Raw genomic sequence first — 18,187 nt, forward strand, 5'->3', positions numbered from 1 at the left:
TAAGCTTGCAAAAGTCTGAGAACCTTCTGCATGGTGTTCATTGTCCTCATGCCCACAGTGATCTCTTTAAACGGGACTTGAGACCACTTGGCATCTCTTAGAATTATGCCCTAGTTCTAACAAGCCTGGTGGCTAACTCCACAGTACACACTTCAAAGAGCCTGTAAGAAATCTATGTCTTAAAGAAAAACAATAGAATAATAGAAAAAGGAGGTTGAAGTAGGCCAGACTTGGGAAACTGTGAGCCTTCACCCAGTTATATCTTGAACCCACCCACATGTGCCAGAGAGTTACAAACTAATCAGAAGCCTGACCCCAGACTACTGGACAAGGTCTAAGGCTTTAACACGCATCAGGGACAAAATTCATGTTCCATCTTCACCAATAACTGGAACCTTGCTGTAACCCTGTTAAGGAATCGACTGTTATAAAGAGCTTCCCTGAAACAGTTGTAGCTGCAGGCAGGGCCTCAGCTGAGATAGCTGTAAAATAACAGCAGGGTTCAAACACCAGTGGCTTTGCTACAAACTTGCCTATATTTTTACAGCATAAAGTTTGCATATGTGCACACACACCCATATCAGGATGGCTAGTGAACGCCAATATCTGAGGACTTATGGTCCGACAGCGAAGCTCATTCCTGCTGTCAAGCTATCGTCATTAAATCCTCAGGCATTTAAAAAGAGCTAAAGTTAATAGAAACAGAATTCATCTAAGGACAGCAATATCCCCACCGAGTTTCCACAGTTGCTTGAACCACAAATATCAAATGGCTCTTTCTGCTTAAAAAAGAGGTCACTTATCTGTAAAAAACATATTTAATGTTTCATAAATATAGGGTTTAAAACAAAAGTGCTTCTAATCAGATCTGGCATGAAAAGAAGAAATGCATAAAGTGAGGTAAGTGTGATCTTACCCAGCTGAAGAACAAGAGATGGCAAGGCGTCAGCACATGACTCACGCAGACACTAAACAGTAGAGAGCTAGAGATAATTCTCAGGTAAACTTTGCATGAGCCACTACGTCATTCCTCTCTAACCTTCCTGCATTAATCATGTCACGAGTAACCTTATGCAACCCAAGAAGAATGTCTGATTTACAGGGAGAAAGGCAATGCTAACAGAACAAACGCTTTGGCATGTCAAGAAACTCAAGACCAACCTGAATTTCATTTCAACTCCTTAACACACCCCACCAGAAAATAAACCCTTTCCATTCCACAGGAAAATTGCTAGTTCAGGGATTACTGATTAATCAGTTATTGAGAATACAATAAATAATAAAGATGTGCACACAGGGTTGAGTAAAAAGTAAGAGCCTGCCTAAACCTGTAATTCAAAAACTCAAACCAAAACTTTGTTTTGAAGCTTGTTAACAAAGAAGACAGAGTGTCTTTCATGGAAAGCAGGCCACTGGGCAGCTGGAAGAACACACAAATGAGCCAAACAAAATAATCCCTCTGTTGAACACTACTCAGAGAGAGAAAACTTCTGGGATTTCACACAGAGGACATACAAAAGTGTGGTCCAGGGTAAACAGGGATGTCAGAGCCCTGTTCATTCCCTAAGTGATGTCTCTGATTGTGCAAATGGACCTTGAGAGCTCATCAACTCCAGCCCTCAGCACTGAGGCAGGATCAGGTAAACTCAGACCACACCTAACAGACGTTTGTCCATCTTGTTCTTACAAATCTCCAATGACTGGGATTCCACAACCTCCCTTTGAAGTCTATTCCAGTGATTAATTACCCTTACAGATAGAAAGTTTTTCCTAATACCTAACCTCAATCTCCCTTGCTGCAATTAAGTCCATTACTTCTTGTCCTGCCTTCAGTGGACATGGAGAACAATAGATCCCTATCTTCTTTATAACAGCCCTTATTTGAAAACTATTACCAGGTCCCCCCTCAGTCTTCTTTTCTCAAGATTAAACACGCCCGATTTTTTTTAACCTTTCCTCATGTCAGGTTTTCTAAACCTTTTATCTTTTTTGTTGCTCTCCTCTGTCCTCCAAATTGTCCACATCTTTCCTAAACTGTGGCACCCAGAATTGGACACAGTAGTCCAACTGAGGCCTCACTAGTGCCAAATAGAAAAGGACAATTACCGTCAGTGTGTTACATGTGACGCTTCTTTTAATACACCCCTGAATAACAATAGCCTTTTTCACAACTGCATCACATTGCTAACTCTCATTTAATTTGTGATCCTCTATAACCCCCAGATCCTTTTCAGCAGTACTACCATCTAGCCAGCTAGTCCCCATTTTCTAGCTGTGCCTTTGATTTTTTCTTCCTAAGTGCAGTACTTTGCTCTTGTCTTTTCTGAATTTCATCTTGCTGACTTCAGACCAATTGTCCAATTTGTCAAGGGTCGTTTTGAATTCTAATCCTGTCCTCCAAAATGCCTGCAACCCCTCCCAGCTTGGTGTCATCCATACATTTTATAAGTGTATTCTCTACTCTATTATCCAAGTCATTAATGAAACATTGACTAGTACCAGACCAAGGACAGATCCCTACAGTACTCAACTAGATATATCTTATCAGTCTGACAGCAAACGACTGATAATTATTCTTTGAGTACAGTCTTTCAATAAGTTGTACACCCACCTAATAGTAACTTCATGTACACCACATTTCCCTAGTTTGCTTATGAGACTGTGAAGTGGGACTGTGTCAAAAGCCCTACAGAAATCAAGATTTATCATATTTACTGCTTCCCCCCATCCACTAGGCCAGTAACCTTGTCAACAAAGGAAATTAGTTTGGTTTGGCATGATTTGTTCTTGACAAATCCATGCTGGCTATTTCTTATAACCTTATTATCCTCTAACAAATGGATTGTTGAATAATTTGTTCCAGTATCTTTCCTGGTATTAAAGTTAGGCTGACAGGACTATAATTCCCCTGGTCCTTCTTGTTTCCCTTTTAAAAGACAGACACTATGTTTTTCCTTCTCCAGTCCTCTGGGACCAAACCCATCCTCCAAGTTCTCCAAGATAATTGCTAACAGTTCCAAGATTGCTTCAGCTAGATCCTTAAATACCTTATATAATTAACATAGAATTGCAGTATGTACATAAGGTTATATAGGACACATCACTTAGTGTCCAAGACAGATATTTTAATTAATTCATTAAGGGAACAATTAGGAAAACAACTCTAAATGTAAAGTGTGTTTAGAATATTTATTTTTTAAAGATTGCAATATAACTTGGTTAAGTAAAAATGTTTTGTGGGTTATACAAAGGTTGTTTAAATTAGAATGCAGGGCTACTGTACCCTTTCATAGAAGGGGGGGAATAGTTATTTGGAAGAATTGCCAATAATTTGCATGCATCCTACAGGTAATTAAAGGTTATACATTTTACTTTAAAGCAGAGGGAAATTATCCTTCAACTACTGCACTTCAGTACATTTCAATAAAACTTTCATAGCAAGGTAGGAGTATTGTTTATTAGATGCACTGCAAAACATGCAGGGCCTTATCTGGGGGAGCTGTGCCATTGACTTCAGTAGGAGTGGGTTCATACTTGCAGTATTTATTGGAGTGTCCACTATACAAGAGCTTACTGGAGTCTCCATATGTGTATGTAAATATCCCCATAGCATTATTCAATATCCCAGTGCCTGTACCCTTCATTCAGGTTCTTGCAACTTTAAGAAGTGTAATGAATAAGCAAGTTGTGATGCTAAAAACACTACGTTTCTTTCTTAGCTCCAGTTTTCTGGAACTCTTCCTCTCTCATTTTGTCATTTTAGGGACCAGCCCTGTGAACTGCTGAGCAGTCTCAACTTCGTGACTTCAAATCATAGGATTGTGGCTTAATTTTCCATCTCAAAACCAGGTTATCTCCCCTCCAAACACTCCCTACTCTAGTGCTTGAATCTCCTCATCTTTCCCACTTCCACAGCCCACTGTCACATCTACATTGTCAGGTACTAGCTGTCGGCTTTACTGTCCCTGTTGATTATTTGTATTCATTTTGTTGCTGCACCTGTTTCCTTTGATTAAATACTTAAATATTTACTCAGCAATTAAGTATTATAAAAAATAAATACAATGTTTGTAACTTAAACGTATTGCAATATATATTTCTTCTTCTTCCTTGCCACTTCCCTATTCTGGGTCAGCAACTTTTGCAGCATTCTTCCAAAACTCACAACCATCCAAGCTATAATGCAGATTGGTCTATTTGAGGTCCACTGATATTTGGTCCATGGACTGTGTCTTTGGACTCCCTCTTGGTTGTCTTCCATCCACAGTCATTGCAAGAGCCATCCTACCAATCAATATAGCTCTCCAGTCTCCGCTGGATATGCCCACACCAACATGGTCTAGCCTCCTTCAACTTGTCTTCAACTGGAGCAAATGGCATTAGGCCCTTTACAAACTTGTTTTATTTCCTATCACAGAGAGTTTAAACATCTGACCAGCTCAACATCTTCATTTCCATAGCGGGAAGCATACTGATTTCCTTTCTTGTGACTGGCCAAGTCAAATTATAGTTTTATACTTTCTACCCTATGGGTATTTTTGACACAGAGAACTGGGCTGAGCTCCTGCCATTCGCATCACGCAGCTTCAGTATGATCTACATATCACCAGGAGAGCACCATCATCAGCAACCGTTTATCCTAAGTATTGAAATTCTTTCACTCTTCTAAGCTATCTGACTGATATCCTTTACAGTGAGTCCTCCTCCCTCAGCTATCATAACCTTGGTCTTCCCAGTATTCATGTTAGCGTAACGTAACTTAATCTATCACATAGATGATATATGCAGTGTTGTTGCAGCTGTGTTGGTCCCAGGATATTAGAGAGACAAGGTGGGTGAGGTAATATATTTTATTGGACCAACTTCTGTTGGTGAGCAAGACAAGCTCTCATGCTACACAGAGCTCTTCTACAGGTCTGGAAAAGGTACTCAGAAGGTACGTCAAAACTGCAATTAAAAACCTGTGGCTGGTCAGGGCCAGCTGACTCGGGCTCGCAGGTCTCAGGCTAAAGGGGCTGCAGCCTGGGCTCTAGGAGCCCGCGAGGTGGGAGGGTTCCAGAGCTCGGTCCACAGCCCAAGCCCGAACATCTACAACGCAATTAAACAGCCCTTGGCCCAAGCCCTGTGAGCCCAAGTCAGTTGGCATGGGCCAGCTGCGGGTGTCTAATAGTAGTGTAGACATACCCAGCGTGTCACAGCTATATACAAGATTGAACAGATAGTTTAACATAGTTAGCACATATTCTAAGGGACCATTCAAGGTGAAGTGGCCCATTAACAGCCCTGTAGTTACTGGACAAAAAGGGGAGTTAATGGATTACAGTTGTTGTAATAAACCTTAAATTCAGTGTCTTTATTAAGAGCATGATTTTTAGTGTCTAGCAAAGTTATGAATTTAAGCTCCCAAGCTCGTCTTTTGAAAGTATTGTACAGGTTTCCTTTAAAAATGTGGACTGATAGGTCATATAGAGTGACCACCTTGTGAAAAGTGTTTACCTACAGGTGAATATTACCTCACCCTTCTTATCTCGTTCATATATGTGATATGTCAGTTTTAAACAGAAAAATATATAGAATAAAAATTAACCATAAAGAAAATATAACTTTTTTTTTACATCAGTTTGGATAGTTTCCCTAGTGTGTTATATGTATCTGGTTTTTTTAAATGATTAAAGCTATTTTATTAAAACTGAAACTAGAGAGTTGAGATGATTCAGAGGCTTACGTAAATGAACACTTTCCACCTCCAGTTCACCAATTTAAAACCTACCCAGATCCGTAACTGAAAGCCATTTTCTCCTGGCAGCTGTTCAGTGACCTATGTGAAATAACTTGTTGGTCTAAATTTGTAGCAAGCAGGCATTTGCCTCATCCGTAAATGCATCCAAGCTGGAAGTCTCAGCAGATTGGTTGAGGGCTGAATGGGCCACAGAGACTGAACTAGCCTCCAGAAATGGCCCTTCCAAAAACAGGGTTGAAGCAAACTGTCAGTCCAGTGTCAGGGAAGCTTGCCCTGCCATGTCCAGGGCCGGCTCCAGGCACCAGCCGACGAAGCACGTGCTTGGGGCGGCACCTTGGAGCAGGGCGGTGCTCGATTTTTTATTTATTTATTGGATTCGGCGGCGCGGCACTCGGAGGGGGGGGCGGGGGCTTCGGGCGGCGTGGTGCTCGGATGGGGGGGCGGGGCTTTGGGCGGCGTGGTGCTCGGAGGGAGGGCGGGGGCTTCGGGCGGCGCTCAGAGGGAGGGCGGGGGCTTCGGGCGGCATGGTGCTCGGAGGAGGAGCGGGACTTCGGGCGGCGCGGTGCTCGGAGGGAAGGCGGGGGCTTCGGGCGGCGTGGTGCTCGGGGGGATGGGGCTTCGGGGGGCAGGGGCTAGCGTGGTGCGGTGCTCAGAGAGGGGCGGGGCTTCAGGCGGCACGGCGCTGGGGGGGCTGGCCTTCGGGATGCATGGTGCTGGGGGGGGGGGGGGATTTCGGCGGCGCTCACGGGGGGGGAGGTGGCAAAAAAGTTAGAGCCGGTCCTGGCCATGTCCATGTCCTGGGAATGTATTTCACACATTTCAATGCCCAGATCTCTCAATCCAACCCTTTTCAAAGCATTAAGTTCACTTAGATTTTGTTTTTTAAACAATTGAAAAAATTGTAACCAAAAAGCAAAACTGAAAAAGAATGCCAAGAGACTGTGGGCAAAGGAAGGAATTCTGTGAGAAAACAGATTTCACTTTCAAAATTACTCCAGCGTTAGAAACCGTGAACAAAATTTAGGAAGCCTAACTTGTTTATGCTCTTAGAACAATTACATTCAGACTTCAAAGAATGTCTATCAAATATCACAAGTCACTCTGTGCAGCCATAGCCTTGATCTAAATAAAGTGAGTTATGTCTTTAAAACATTTATTAGGGGACATCTCAGCAGTTTGCCCATAATGGCTGTGTCTATGCAGCCCATGGCTGGTGAGCCTCCCAGCCCAGGTTGACAAGACGAGCTTGCAGGGCTCATGCTAGTGCTCTAAAGGTAGCTTTGTAGACATCACTTTGAAGTTGTGACTCGGGCTGGAGATTGGACTCTGAAGCCTAGACACAACTTCAAAACACTGCTTACCCATTATTTTTAGCCAACTAGTGTGAGCTCTGCAAGCCTGAGTCTGTCAACTTGGGGTGGGAGGCTTGCTGCCACAGGCTGTGTAGACGTACCCACTTAGCACTATGTCACGTACAAAAGACTTTTAGATGAACTCTGTCCTGTCTGCACCAATGAGGTCTGTGCTACCAGAAGTTATTTAGAACATATTTGTTATCTACCTTATACACATTAAGGGCCAGACTGACACCCAGATACCCAAGGGTAAAAGGAGGCTTCCCCACCCTGTATGCCCCTATGCAAGGACCATTCACAGTTGCAGACTCTCCCCTCTCCTGACTGAAGAGGCCACTGACTTCTCACACCCCTGGAGACTTTAGCCACCCCAAAGGAGGCCCAGAAGGAAGCATTGCCATGCCCCACACACACACACACACACACCCCGACCAACATAGCTGGTTACTTGTGAAAGGGAGCACATGCTGCATCCTCCCAAGGGGCAATTCAGTGTCGTACATATTTTTCCTACATATGTGGGTGTTCTCCAACACAGGGTTTCTCAACCTTTATATTTCTGAGTCTCTCCAGCCCCCCAACATGCTATAAAAACTCCCCAGCCCACCTGTGCCACAATAGCTGATCTTCTGCATATAAAAACCAGGGCTGACAATCTTCAGAAGTTTGAGAGCTTGGGCACACCTGCTGGGGGCTGGGGCTTGGGGCATCAGCCCCTCGGGAGGCACCTGATGGGGCTCGGGGATTCAGGCCCACTCCTGCTGAAGCCCTGAGCCCTGGCAGGTGCACCCCGCAGGGCTGAAGCCTCGAGACACCCCTTCCCTGCTAGGCAGAAGTCTCTACCCCACCACCCGCTGCAAGACAGAGGTCCCGAGCCTGCCCCTCCAGTTTGGTAGGTGGAGAACGGGGAAGAGCTGCATGTGGCTCATGAGACCACCCCTGTTCAAGAGCAACAAATTCAAATCCCAGTAGGGCCAACTTAACCCTTCATTCTTTTGCGGTAGATAAACTGCATTTAACTTAGTTTCCTTTGTATGATACTTTTGGAGGAGGAGACCTTTAAAAACAAGGTTCCGTCTGCTTTCCCATCTATAGATTTCAAAAGTACTTTACAGTGTGGGAGGGGTAAGTGTCATTATCCCCATTTTGCAGATTGGAAAACTGAAGCACAGAGTGTGAACTGATTTGCTCAAAGACACACACACACTGGGTCAGTGGCACAGCACAGAACCCAGGTCTACCGACTCCCACCAAGCTGACCCTCATGACACTTATCAGAGTGTTTTACAGTGATTAAGAAGCTAAAATGCTGAGCGGCTAATGAGGAGCTAATGGCTTATAGTATACTTTATGTAACATTGTTTTTTATTGGTTGTAATTGATTTGCAGTACAGTTCAAACATACAGTGTATGGGGGAAGGGGACCACTGGGGAAGGACTTAAGCATTCTGTTAGAACAATTCAAGGGTGTCCGGAACATGTCCTAAGAGGAAATTCAATTTCACGCTTTCAAGAAACTGCATTAGTCAGTTAATGTCATGAAACAAGGGCCCTAAATTCCATATAGAATGTCAAGGAGTCCATATGCAGATGACGTTTGGAAAGATATATATCACATTGTAGGAAATATCAGAATTTGTTGCTGCTTTGTGCATGTATAATTCTTGAGACAATTGATTTTTGTCTAATTCTTTTTAAGAAAAAACTCACAGATATTTGCCTAGGAGCTTTCTAACAATGTTTTTAGATAGTCCCTTGCTAAAAATGGTCAATGTGGAATGGTATCTGATTAGATTTCCGGTGTAAACCTGATTGGTTTGTCAACTATGTAAAACACATGAAAGTCATTTTATTATAATTAGGGCTGTCAAGCGATTGAAAAATTAATTGCGATTAACCATGATTAATTGTGTGATTAATCGCATTGTTAAACAATAGAATACCACTTATTTAAATATTTTCAAATACATTGATTTAAATTTCAACACAGAATACAAAGTACACAGAGCTCACTTTATATTTATTTTTTATTATAAATATTTGCACTATAAAAGTAAAATATAGTATTTTTCAATTCACCTTATGCAAGTACTGTAATGCAATCTCTTTATCATGAAAGTTGAACTTACAAATGTAGAATTATGCACAAAAAATAATTGCATTCAAAAATAAAACAATGTCAAAGTTTAGAGCCGTCAAGTCCACACAGTCCTACTTCTTGTTCAGCCAATCGCTCAGACAAGCAAGTTTGTTTACATGTGCAGGATATAATGCTGCCCACTTCTTGTTTACAATGTCACCTGAAAGTGAGAACAGGCATTCTCATGGCACTGTTGTAGCAAGGGTGGCAAGATATTTACGTGTCAGATGCGCTACAGATTCATATGGGCCTTCATGCTTCAATCACCATTCCATAGAACGTGCATCCCATGTTGATGACGGGTTCTGCTCGATAACGATCCAAAGCAATGCAGACCGACGCATGTTCATTTTCATCATCTGAGTCAGATACCACCAGCAGAAGGTTGATTTTCTTTTTTGGTGGTTTGGGTTCTGTAATTTCTGCATCGGAGTGTTGCTCTTTTAAGCATGCTCCACACCTCGTCCCTCTCAGGTTTTGGAAGGCACTTCAGATTTTTAAACCTTGGGTCGAGTGCTGTAGCTATCTTTAGAAATCTCACATTGGTACCTTCTTTGAGTTTTGTCAAATCTGCAAGGAAAGTGTTCTTAAAACGAACAACATGCTTGGTCATCATATTTCATGTTATAGCAGTCTCGGATATAGCAGAATGCAGGTAAAACACAGAACAGGAGACATACAACTTTCCTCTAAGGAGTTCAGTCACAAATTTAATTAACGCATTATTTTTTAATGAGCGTCATCAGCCCGGAAGCATGTCCTCTGGAACGAAGCATGAAGGGGCATACAAATGTTAAGCATATCTGGTACATAAATACCTTGCAATGCCGGCTACAAAAGTGCCATGGGAACACCTGTTCTCACTTTCAGTTGACATTGTAAATAAGAAGCGGGCAGCATTATCTCCCCTAAATGTAAACAAACTTGTTTGTCTTAGCGATTGGCTGAACAAGAAGTAGGACTGAGTGGACTTGTAGGCTCTAAAGTTTTACATTGTTTTGTTTTGGAGTGCAGTTATGTAACCAACAAAAAAAATCTACATTTATAAGTTGCACTTTCATAATAAAGAGATTGCACTACAGTACTTGTATGAGGTGAATTGGAACATACTATGTCTTTTGTTTATCATTTTTACAGTGCAAATATTTGTAATAGAAATAATAATATAAAGTGAGCACTGTACACTTTGTTCTGTGTTGTAATTGAAATCAATATATTTGAAATGTAGAAAAACATCCAAAAATATTTAATAAATTTCAATTGGTATTCTATTGTTCAACAGTGCAATTAAAACAAAAATTAATCACAATTAATGTTTTTAATCGCCTGAGTTAACTGCGATTAATCGACAGCCCTAATTATAATGATTTCAGAGTTTAAACATATTACTTTAATTCCAAATTCCTTCAATATATCCTTTGGCTTTAAAAATATTAATAAACAATATTATGAGAGGGAAGTCATAGGAACATACATATAATCCATGTAAGTAGAAACATCCAATATAACAGTTTGGTGGAGCAGAGTGGAGGATTACTGTTTATTTAGAAGTTACATTTTAATATTTTAAAAGCATATGTCTTGCATATATATTATTGAAAGGGAAAAATTGTAGAGTTTTGAAGAATAACAGCATTTGATGTTTTCTTCAGACTATGAACATAACATTAAATGTGTATATTATATTTTAGATCACAGATGTATAACGTGAAGCAGCACTTTTCTAATATGTCCTTACACATGGCTGATGTAACAACTTTCTGACAATGATGGAAGAATGGAAGGTCATAATGTCAAAACATGGCATAATCTTGAGAAACTAAAAAATGTAACTGAAATACAGAATAAATTAGATGAAAATATTTATGGTATTTTGACAATGGAAATATTTAAAAAAAACACAACTTTCAAAAGGAGTTGGGTACCCAACTGCCCTTTGTTGATCTAGTGGGAATGCTGAATGACCATATGAATAGTTTATATTAACAAGAGCAGAGCACTAAGTACAGAAGTATGACAAGGAAAATAATAGAACTCTCCAGGGTTATTAGAAAAACAAAACAAACTAAACCAATACAAAGTTTGCTGCAATCTATGATTCAAATAGTGATTAAAAAAAGCAAACAGCTATTTGGTTCTTAACAAAAGAGTTCTGTCACAATGAGTTAAGAGATATTACATTGTCATAAGGTGACATAACCAGCTGTGAAATTTGTGTGAATTTACTTTTTCCCTTTGGATGGTTGTTCTATTAAGTACTGCAATAAGATGGGATTTGCCACACAGAGTCAGCCCACTGGTCTATCCAATCCAAGTCTAATCTGCTTCAAAGACTGTCCAATAATTGATGCTTCAGAGAAAGATGGAAATACATAATCAAAACATAGCTGATTATGTAATATTGCACATCGGGCAAAAAGTTCTTCCCTAACCCTGAAGCATAAGTTTCAATTCTCCTTACATTAGATCATCATTGGTCATAAAGATATCTAGTGTTTTTTGTTTTTAATCCCGGCTGTAATAACTCAATGGCTTTCTTGCAGCCAAGAATTCAATAGGCTAACTATATGCAGGTGTGACAAAGCAGATCTACAATTCAGTCCTGCAAAGAAAGGAAGACAGGGTGATTGGTCTTGCATATCTTTGCTCATCTCTAACACTATGATTTGTTATTTTCTTTTTGCTGGAAAGGTGGCACTTTGTATATTAATTTAATTCAGCTGTGCGGGGAATAGTCTTGTAAATTCCTCTAGTTCCCATAAAAAATAAACATGATAGTCAACTGGATTCTAGAGTGATTTTTATATTTCACACTATTTCATCAGGAATATGCCATCTATAAGATCTACATAAGAACAGAAAAACAGTCAGACTGGATCAGACCAATGGTCCATCTAGCCCAGTGCTAGATGCTTCAGAGGGAATAAACAGAAACAGGGCAATTTATTGAGTGATCTATCCCCTGCCATCCAACCCCAGCTTCTGTCTGTCATCTCAACATCTTGGCTAATAGCCATGACCTTATCTAGTACTTTTTTGGACCCTGCTATAGTTTTGGCCTTCACAACATCCTCTGGCAACGAGTTCCACAGGCTGACTATGTGTTGTGTGAGGAAGTAATTCCTTCTGTTGCTTTTAAACCTGTTGCCCATTAAATTCATTGGGTGATCCTGGTTCATGTGTTATGTGAAGAGGTAAATAACACTTCCTTATTTACGTTCTCCACACACCATTCATGATTTTATAGACCTCTATCATAATTCTCCTCAGTCATCTCTTTTCTAAGATGAACAGTCAACAGTCTTTTTCTCTCTCTCTTCATATGGAAACTGTTCTATACCCTTAATCATTTTTGTTGCCCTTTTCTATAACCTTTTCCATTTCTAATATATCTTTTTTGAGATGGGGTGACCAGAACTGCATGTCGTACTCAAGGTGTGGGCATACCATGGATTTGTACAGTGGCATTATGATATTTTCTGTCTTATTATCTATCCCTTTCCTAATGGTTTCTAACATTCTGTTTGCTTTTTTAACTGCCACTGCACATTGAGCAGATGTTTTCAGAGAAGTAACCATGATGACTTCAAGATCTCTTTCTTGAGTGGTAACTAGGGTTGCCAGGTGTCCGGTTTTTGACTGGAACACCAGGTCAAAAAGGGACCCTGGCAATTCCGTTAAAACTCTGGTTGGTGGCTGTTGGCAGGGCAGCACGTTGAACCTCCGGGGGCTGCCCCTTCGCCTAGGAGCCAGACATGCCAGCCACTTCCGGGAGTGCCTGAAGTAAGCACCACCCAGCTGGAGCTCACACCCCGAAATTCCTCCTGCGCCCCACCCCCCTGCCCCAGCCCTGAGCCCCCTCCTACACACCCAGCTGGAGCCCTCACTCCCCCTGAACCTCAGCCTCCTCAGTCCCAGCCCAGAGTCCTCTCCTGCACCCCAAACCCCTCATCCCTGGCCTCACCCCAGAGCCTGCACCTCCCGTTGGAGCACTCCCTCCCTCCGGTACCCCAACCCCCTGTGCCAGCCTGGTGAAAATGAGTGAGTGTGGGGGAGAGTGAGTGACGGAGGGAGAGGGAATGGAGTGAGCAGAGGGTGGGGCCTTGGGGTAGGGGCATACGGTTTTCTGCAGTTAGAAAGTTGGCAACCCTAGTGGTAACAGCTAATTTAGACCTCACTATTTTGTATGTACAGTTGGGAATATGTTTTCCATGTGCATTACTTTGCACTTATCAACATTGAATTTCACCTGCCATTTTGTTGCCCAGACTCACAGTTAAGTGAGATCCCTTTGTAAGTAAAGATTAGATTTAACATTTTCACACACCCATATAAGTATTTGCAAAACTGACTTAGGTGTTTAGGAACAAAAGCCTCACCGAAAGTCACTACAGATCCAAAATCTAGCATCTACCTGTTCAAAATATTGGAATAAGTAAAACTTAAATCAGAATACATAAGTGAACTGAATGGGGCCATTAGGTTTGTAAACCCCAAAGTGTGTTTTATTATAAGGGGCGATATCATTCTAGCTACGACGACATTAAATCGTCTGTTTTATTCAATTTTATAATAAGGGCTACATGGCAAAGTACCTCAAAAAGCAGAGGGAGTGCTATTTTGGTGGTATATGAAGTGACCTGTCAGTGACTTGGGAAAAGAGATAATTCATCATGTCAAAAATGCAGTGAAACATCAGCATAGAGTGGTAGAATTTCACAAAATCTTAAGAGTTCACTAAAGAGTTATCCAGAATTCATGAGCTAATGCAGACTAACTGGTGCCTTCTCCTCCTGCACTGTCATTATCTATCAGTAATAGCTGGTTTAATCCTAAAAATATATTATGTGGTTTTCACTTTGGCACTAGATTCCAGATGGAGTGGGCAAAATATGAAATGTAATTTAGTTTGAAAAGGCTCTCTGTGTATATTCAATAAATGAGTTGCCCAGTAAGGTCAGAATAAAAATTGTTTTTGTGATTCCAAAGAGTCACATTCAGCTTTCCCTTTTTGTTCTTTGTTACGTTTTTGGATTTTCTACACATACAGACCACTTATTTTATGCCTCAGCATACAGTAGGCTTTTGATTTTTGCCTAGCACTTTATTTTAGTGACCAGTCTTAATCTCCCTAAAACATCAACTCAATGAGCTGTAACACAGTAACTCATATGAAAAAAACAAACAGTTCCTAGCCTTATAATAGTCAATATCAATGCAATGCCATTTCCCAATCATGCTCCCAAATCTGCCATGCAAGAGACACTGAACCATACAATAGACCAAAGGGCATGCTTGACATAGCTTGCACCTATTAACTCATAAACATGGATTTTTAGAATAAAAAATCCCAGCATAAAGTTTGCTGTATTTTTCTATTTTTCATTATGAAGGAAAATTACATTTTTACTATGTTACAGGTAGAAGAAATGGAACGAATATATACAATTTATATACCTCTTTCATGGACACAGACCAATCTGACCAATTAAAAATGATGAGCATGATCTGTATGCTTTACAATTCAGATAGTAGAAATCCTAAACAGAACCACAGGCTTCCTCCAAATAAATTGCTTTGCAGAACTTTACCAAGTTAGGGCCTAATCTAAAGCCTACTTAAATCAATGGACATCTTTGCATTGACTTCAATAGGCTTTAGGATCACACCTTTAAGTAATGCCTGCCTATGCTTGTTATAAAACTATGTTATGAACTTTTCTTTTTTATTCCAGATTTATACTACAAGAGACAATTCTGAACACTATTACGGTATGTGACCAAGTGGAAAACTCTCTGTTTGCAAACAGAAAAGTACAAAACTGGTAAGAAAGATTTTATTTTCATGTTTTAAGAATTTAGTAAACAACCAATAATACAAAAGAAATAGCACTTTGTTTTTATTTAAAAAGATACATGCTAAACAACAAAACCAAAAAAATCATCCGAACCTGTCACATTTTCAAATTATCTATATAAAAGTGTCTTGTATAGTGACTGTTAATCAAACATGTCAAAGTTTTTCAAACACTCTTAGTTTATTAGGGTCCGTGGTTTCTTGAGCAAAAGCTTTGGAAGAAGTTCTTATATCTCCTGAACTGAACTGGCACCATCCTGAGAATCCTTTTTTATTTTAAAGCATTCAATACAGAATGTAAAACCAAAAACTTTCATTGCCAGTCAGTTCAGAAATGTAGCTCCTATTTAGTTAATAAGTTAACATGTGCATTTAGAGATCTACAGATCCCTAATTCATCTTGTTACCTAAAGTATGAAAAATGTATTTAAGCAACAAAAATCAGATAATCAACTCCACTCTTTCGCAAGCTTAATAATCTCTTCAAACTCATACAAAAATTGTCAAAAACACATCTGATTCCTATATATTATTGCCACTAAAAAAGCAGCTTCATGGAGATAGCAATCTGTAATTAAATTACATCTGAGCGGTGACTATTAGCGTACAGCATGTATCAAAATGAGTTTTTATTTGCCATTTGTACACTAAGTAACCAAGAACAGTCTTTTGGACAGAAATACTGTTGCTGTAAATACATTTTTGTATAAATTTAATTTCACCATCTAATTTAAATTAACTTTATTCTTGTAGTATGTAGCCCTTTGAGAGAGCATATTTCTGATCGTTTTGCATACCACATGTACATTTCTAGAACATGTCCTTTTTTTTTCCTTTGCACCCTTTTTGGATATTATCACTATTGTATAACAAGAATGAGGTCATCTAGGATTGTACAGATAGTTTACAGCAGCTGTTAGACGTTTCTTTGAAACTACAAGAGCCTTTAACTCCTTATTTGCCTCACAAAAATAATTTTTCAGCCTGACATGGACACCACAGAAATAATGGCACTTCCATTTAATGATTTCAAACGGTTTGTTTTAAAAGAATGGATTAAACTTTATGCTTGGGTATAGGAAAGCAGAGAGAATTTAAGTGACTTGTACAAGTTCACAGAGATTTTAATCAGCAACACTGCCGGGAAGTGAACCTTATTGACATAGGTCATTTTAAGAAATAGGGCTCCAGTTCAGGAAAACATTTAAACATCTGCTTAAGTCTATCCCCATGCAAAAAAAAAAAAAAAAAAAAGCACCTAAATACATATTTAAGTGAAAGTCCCATAGACTCAAGTGAGGTTTAAGCACATGCTTAAGTGCTTTATTGAAGAGAGATGGACTTAAGCATGAGTTTAATTGTAAACAGAGTCTCAATTCTTGGCTGACTTGCTAGCCACCTAATTCCCACTCATGCTATCATTTGTTCAGATGAACTGATGTAAGTAAATGTAGGCGCCCTAGTGAAGACACGGCTTCTCAGCAGTTTTGACTGGGGACTTGTCTACACAGCCCCACAGTGTGGAATACGGGGGTGTGAACTGCAGCACTTATATGCACTAAAGTGTTGGGCTGTGACTGCCCTTTGCTAAAAGGTACCTTGTTCGCGTTAACATAGCCCTGATTGAAACAGGGCTACATTAATACTAACTAGGTACCTTTTCATTCGCGCTAGCAATGTCTACATAGGGCAGTTACAGCCCAATGCTTTAGTGCAAACTGCAATTCACACCCATGTGGTCTGCACTGGTGGGCTATGTAGACAAGCCCTAATGTAATATAAAAGCCAGAAGAAACTGCCAGTGAGGAGGAATTGTAGTGTAGTCAGGCCTATCAAGGCCTTGTCTCTATTAGTTCCTTGCTCTCATAAGAGAACACACTCCCAGTTCAGTTCTACTCTTCCACGGCTGATCTGACATCCCAGATTGCATGATTTTCTGTAATACACCTCTGTTCACAGAGGAAGAGGGAAGGAAACCTCTGAAACATTGTAGGCTGCCTACCCTGTACAATTTCTTCCCCCAAGCCATCGCTATTCTCTTTCTATCCAGGTTCCTCAACTAGTTGTGTGTCATTTAAAATTGCTCTTACACAGAAGTTATTCAGGTCTCCTCCTCCTCAATTACACCTTGGGAATTTGGGCTCTGAAAGCTTTCATTGTGGCATCCCAGGATTTGTTACAATTCAGGTTAAATATTCATAACAACAGTCATCAAACTGCTCCTCCCAGAAAAATGTCTCTAGCTCTCTTCCACATTGCAATTTCAGCATAAAACACCCTCCTTCAATTGATCCTTAAGGCCTCTAATATATTCCTCCGAGATCCACTTCTCCCATAAGGACTACAATAAGCTAGCCAACTAATAATGGCAAGGCTGAGGAGCGGTTGGGTATCACTGAAGTAATATATATAATGAGTATAAATATGGGACATATTTCAGTGGCTGCCCTGCCTCCATCTTCATGTGACAAAAAGAATGACAAAACGAATGAAGGTGATATGTAACTATCACCACCCAGACAGATTGGCTTGTGTTCCACTCCCCCACTCTTCATCTGTTTTTGTTTTATTAGATTGTAAATGCTAAGGCAGGGATTCTCTTACTATGTATTAGTGCAGCATCCACCACAGTGGCATCCTAATCCTGGCCCCCTGACTGGGCACTACGACAATACAAATAACAAGCAAATTCTAAATTCAGGTCATTATTCAATGTTCCATCCTTAGTTGGGCATAACTCCCATTGACTTCACTGTAAAATAAAGTCATCATACTGGACTCTCTCACAGTAGGGAAGTTTCTAAATATGTTATGAGCAATCACTTGGGTGTTGATGACAAGCAATTTTACAAGATCATGTTTGAGTAATATAATGTCTAATACATATACAAATAATCACAGTGCCATCTTACATATCTAGCTGATATAGCCAGTGGAACTCATGGCTGGGCTGCAGAATTATTTTATAATTTGGATAATCCTGAAGACCACTGAGCCTGATTCAGAAAATGAACTAATTTGGATAGCTGATTACTTAAATCACAAAGTAGACTGATGCTTTCACTCACATGGCTCATCCTCCTATCTAAGATACTT

At 40.2% G+C, this 18,187-nt stretch overlaps 2 protein-coding genes across 10 annotated transcripts in view; one reads left to right on the forward strand and one right to left on the reverse strand.

Moving 5' to 3' along the window:
* The window catches only part of CMSS1 (cms1 ribosomal small subunit homolog), a 363,702-nt gene that overhangs the window by 182,850 nt on the left and 162,665 nt on the right, over nucleotides 1-18,187 (reverse strand). Inside the window, exon 1 of one of the 4 annotated variants that reach the window (XM_024100716.3) lies at nucleotides 917-1,066. The exons of the other annotated variants lie outside the window; for them this stretch is intronic. The gene's annotated coding sequence lies outside the window, so the exon portion shown is untranslated. Of the gene's footprint in view, nucleotides 1-916; nucleotides 1,067-18,187 lie in introns of those variants that run through there. 4 annotated transcript variants of the gene reach the window in all.
* FILIP1L (filamin A interacting protein 1 like) overlaps nucleotides 1-18,187 on the forward strand; it is a 303,273-nt gene that overhangs the window by 128,017 nt on the left and 157,069 nt on the right. For all 6 annotated transcript variants that reach the window (XM_065587585.1, XM_005283529.5, XM_005283531.5 and 3 more), the window contains exon 2: nucleotides 14,970-15,059. The gene's annotated coding sequence lies outside the window, so the exon portion shown is untranslated. The remainder of the gene's footprint in view (nucleotides 1-14,969; nucleotides 15,060-18,187) is intronic.

The sequence above is a fragment of the Chrysemys picta genome, chromosome 1, assembly GCF_011386835.1.
Source record: "Chrysemys picta bellii isolate R12L10 chromosome 1, ASM1138683v2, whole genome shotgun sequence".
NCBI classification, from domain to species: domain Eukaryota; kingdom Metazoa; phylum Chordata; order Testudines; family Emydidae; genus Chrysemys; species Chrysemys picta.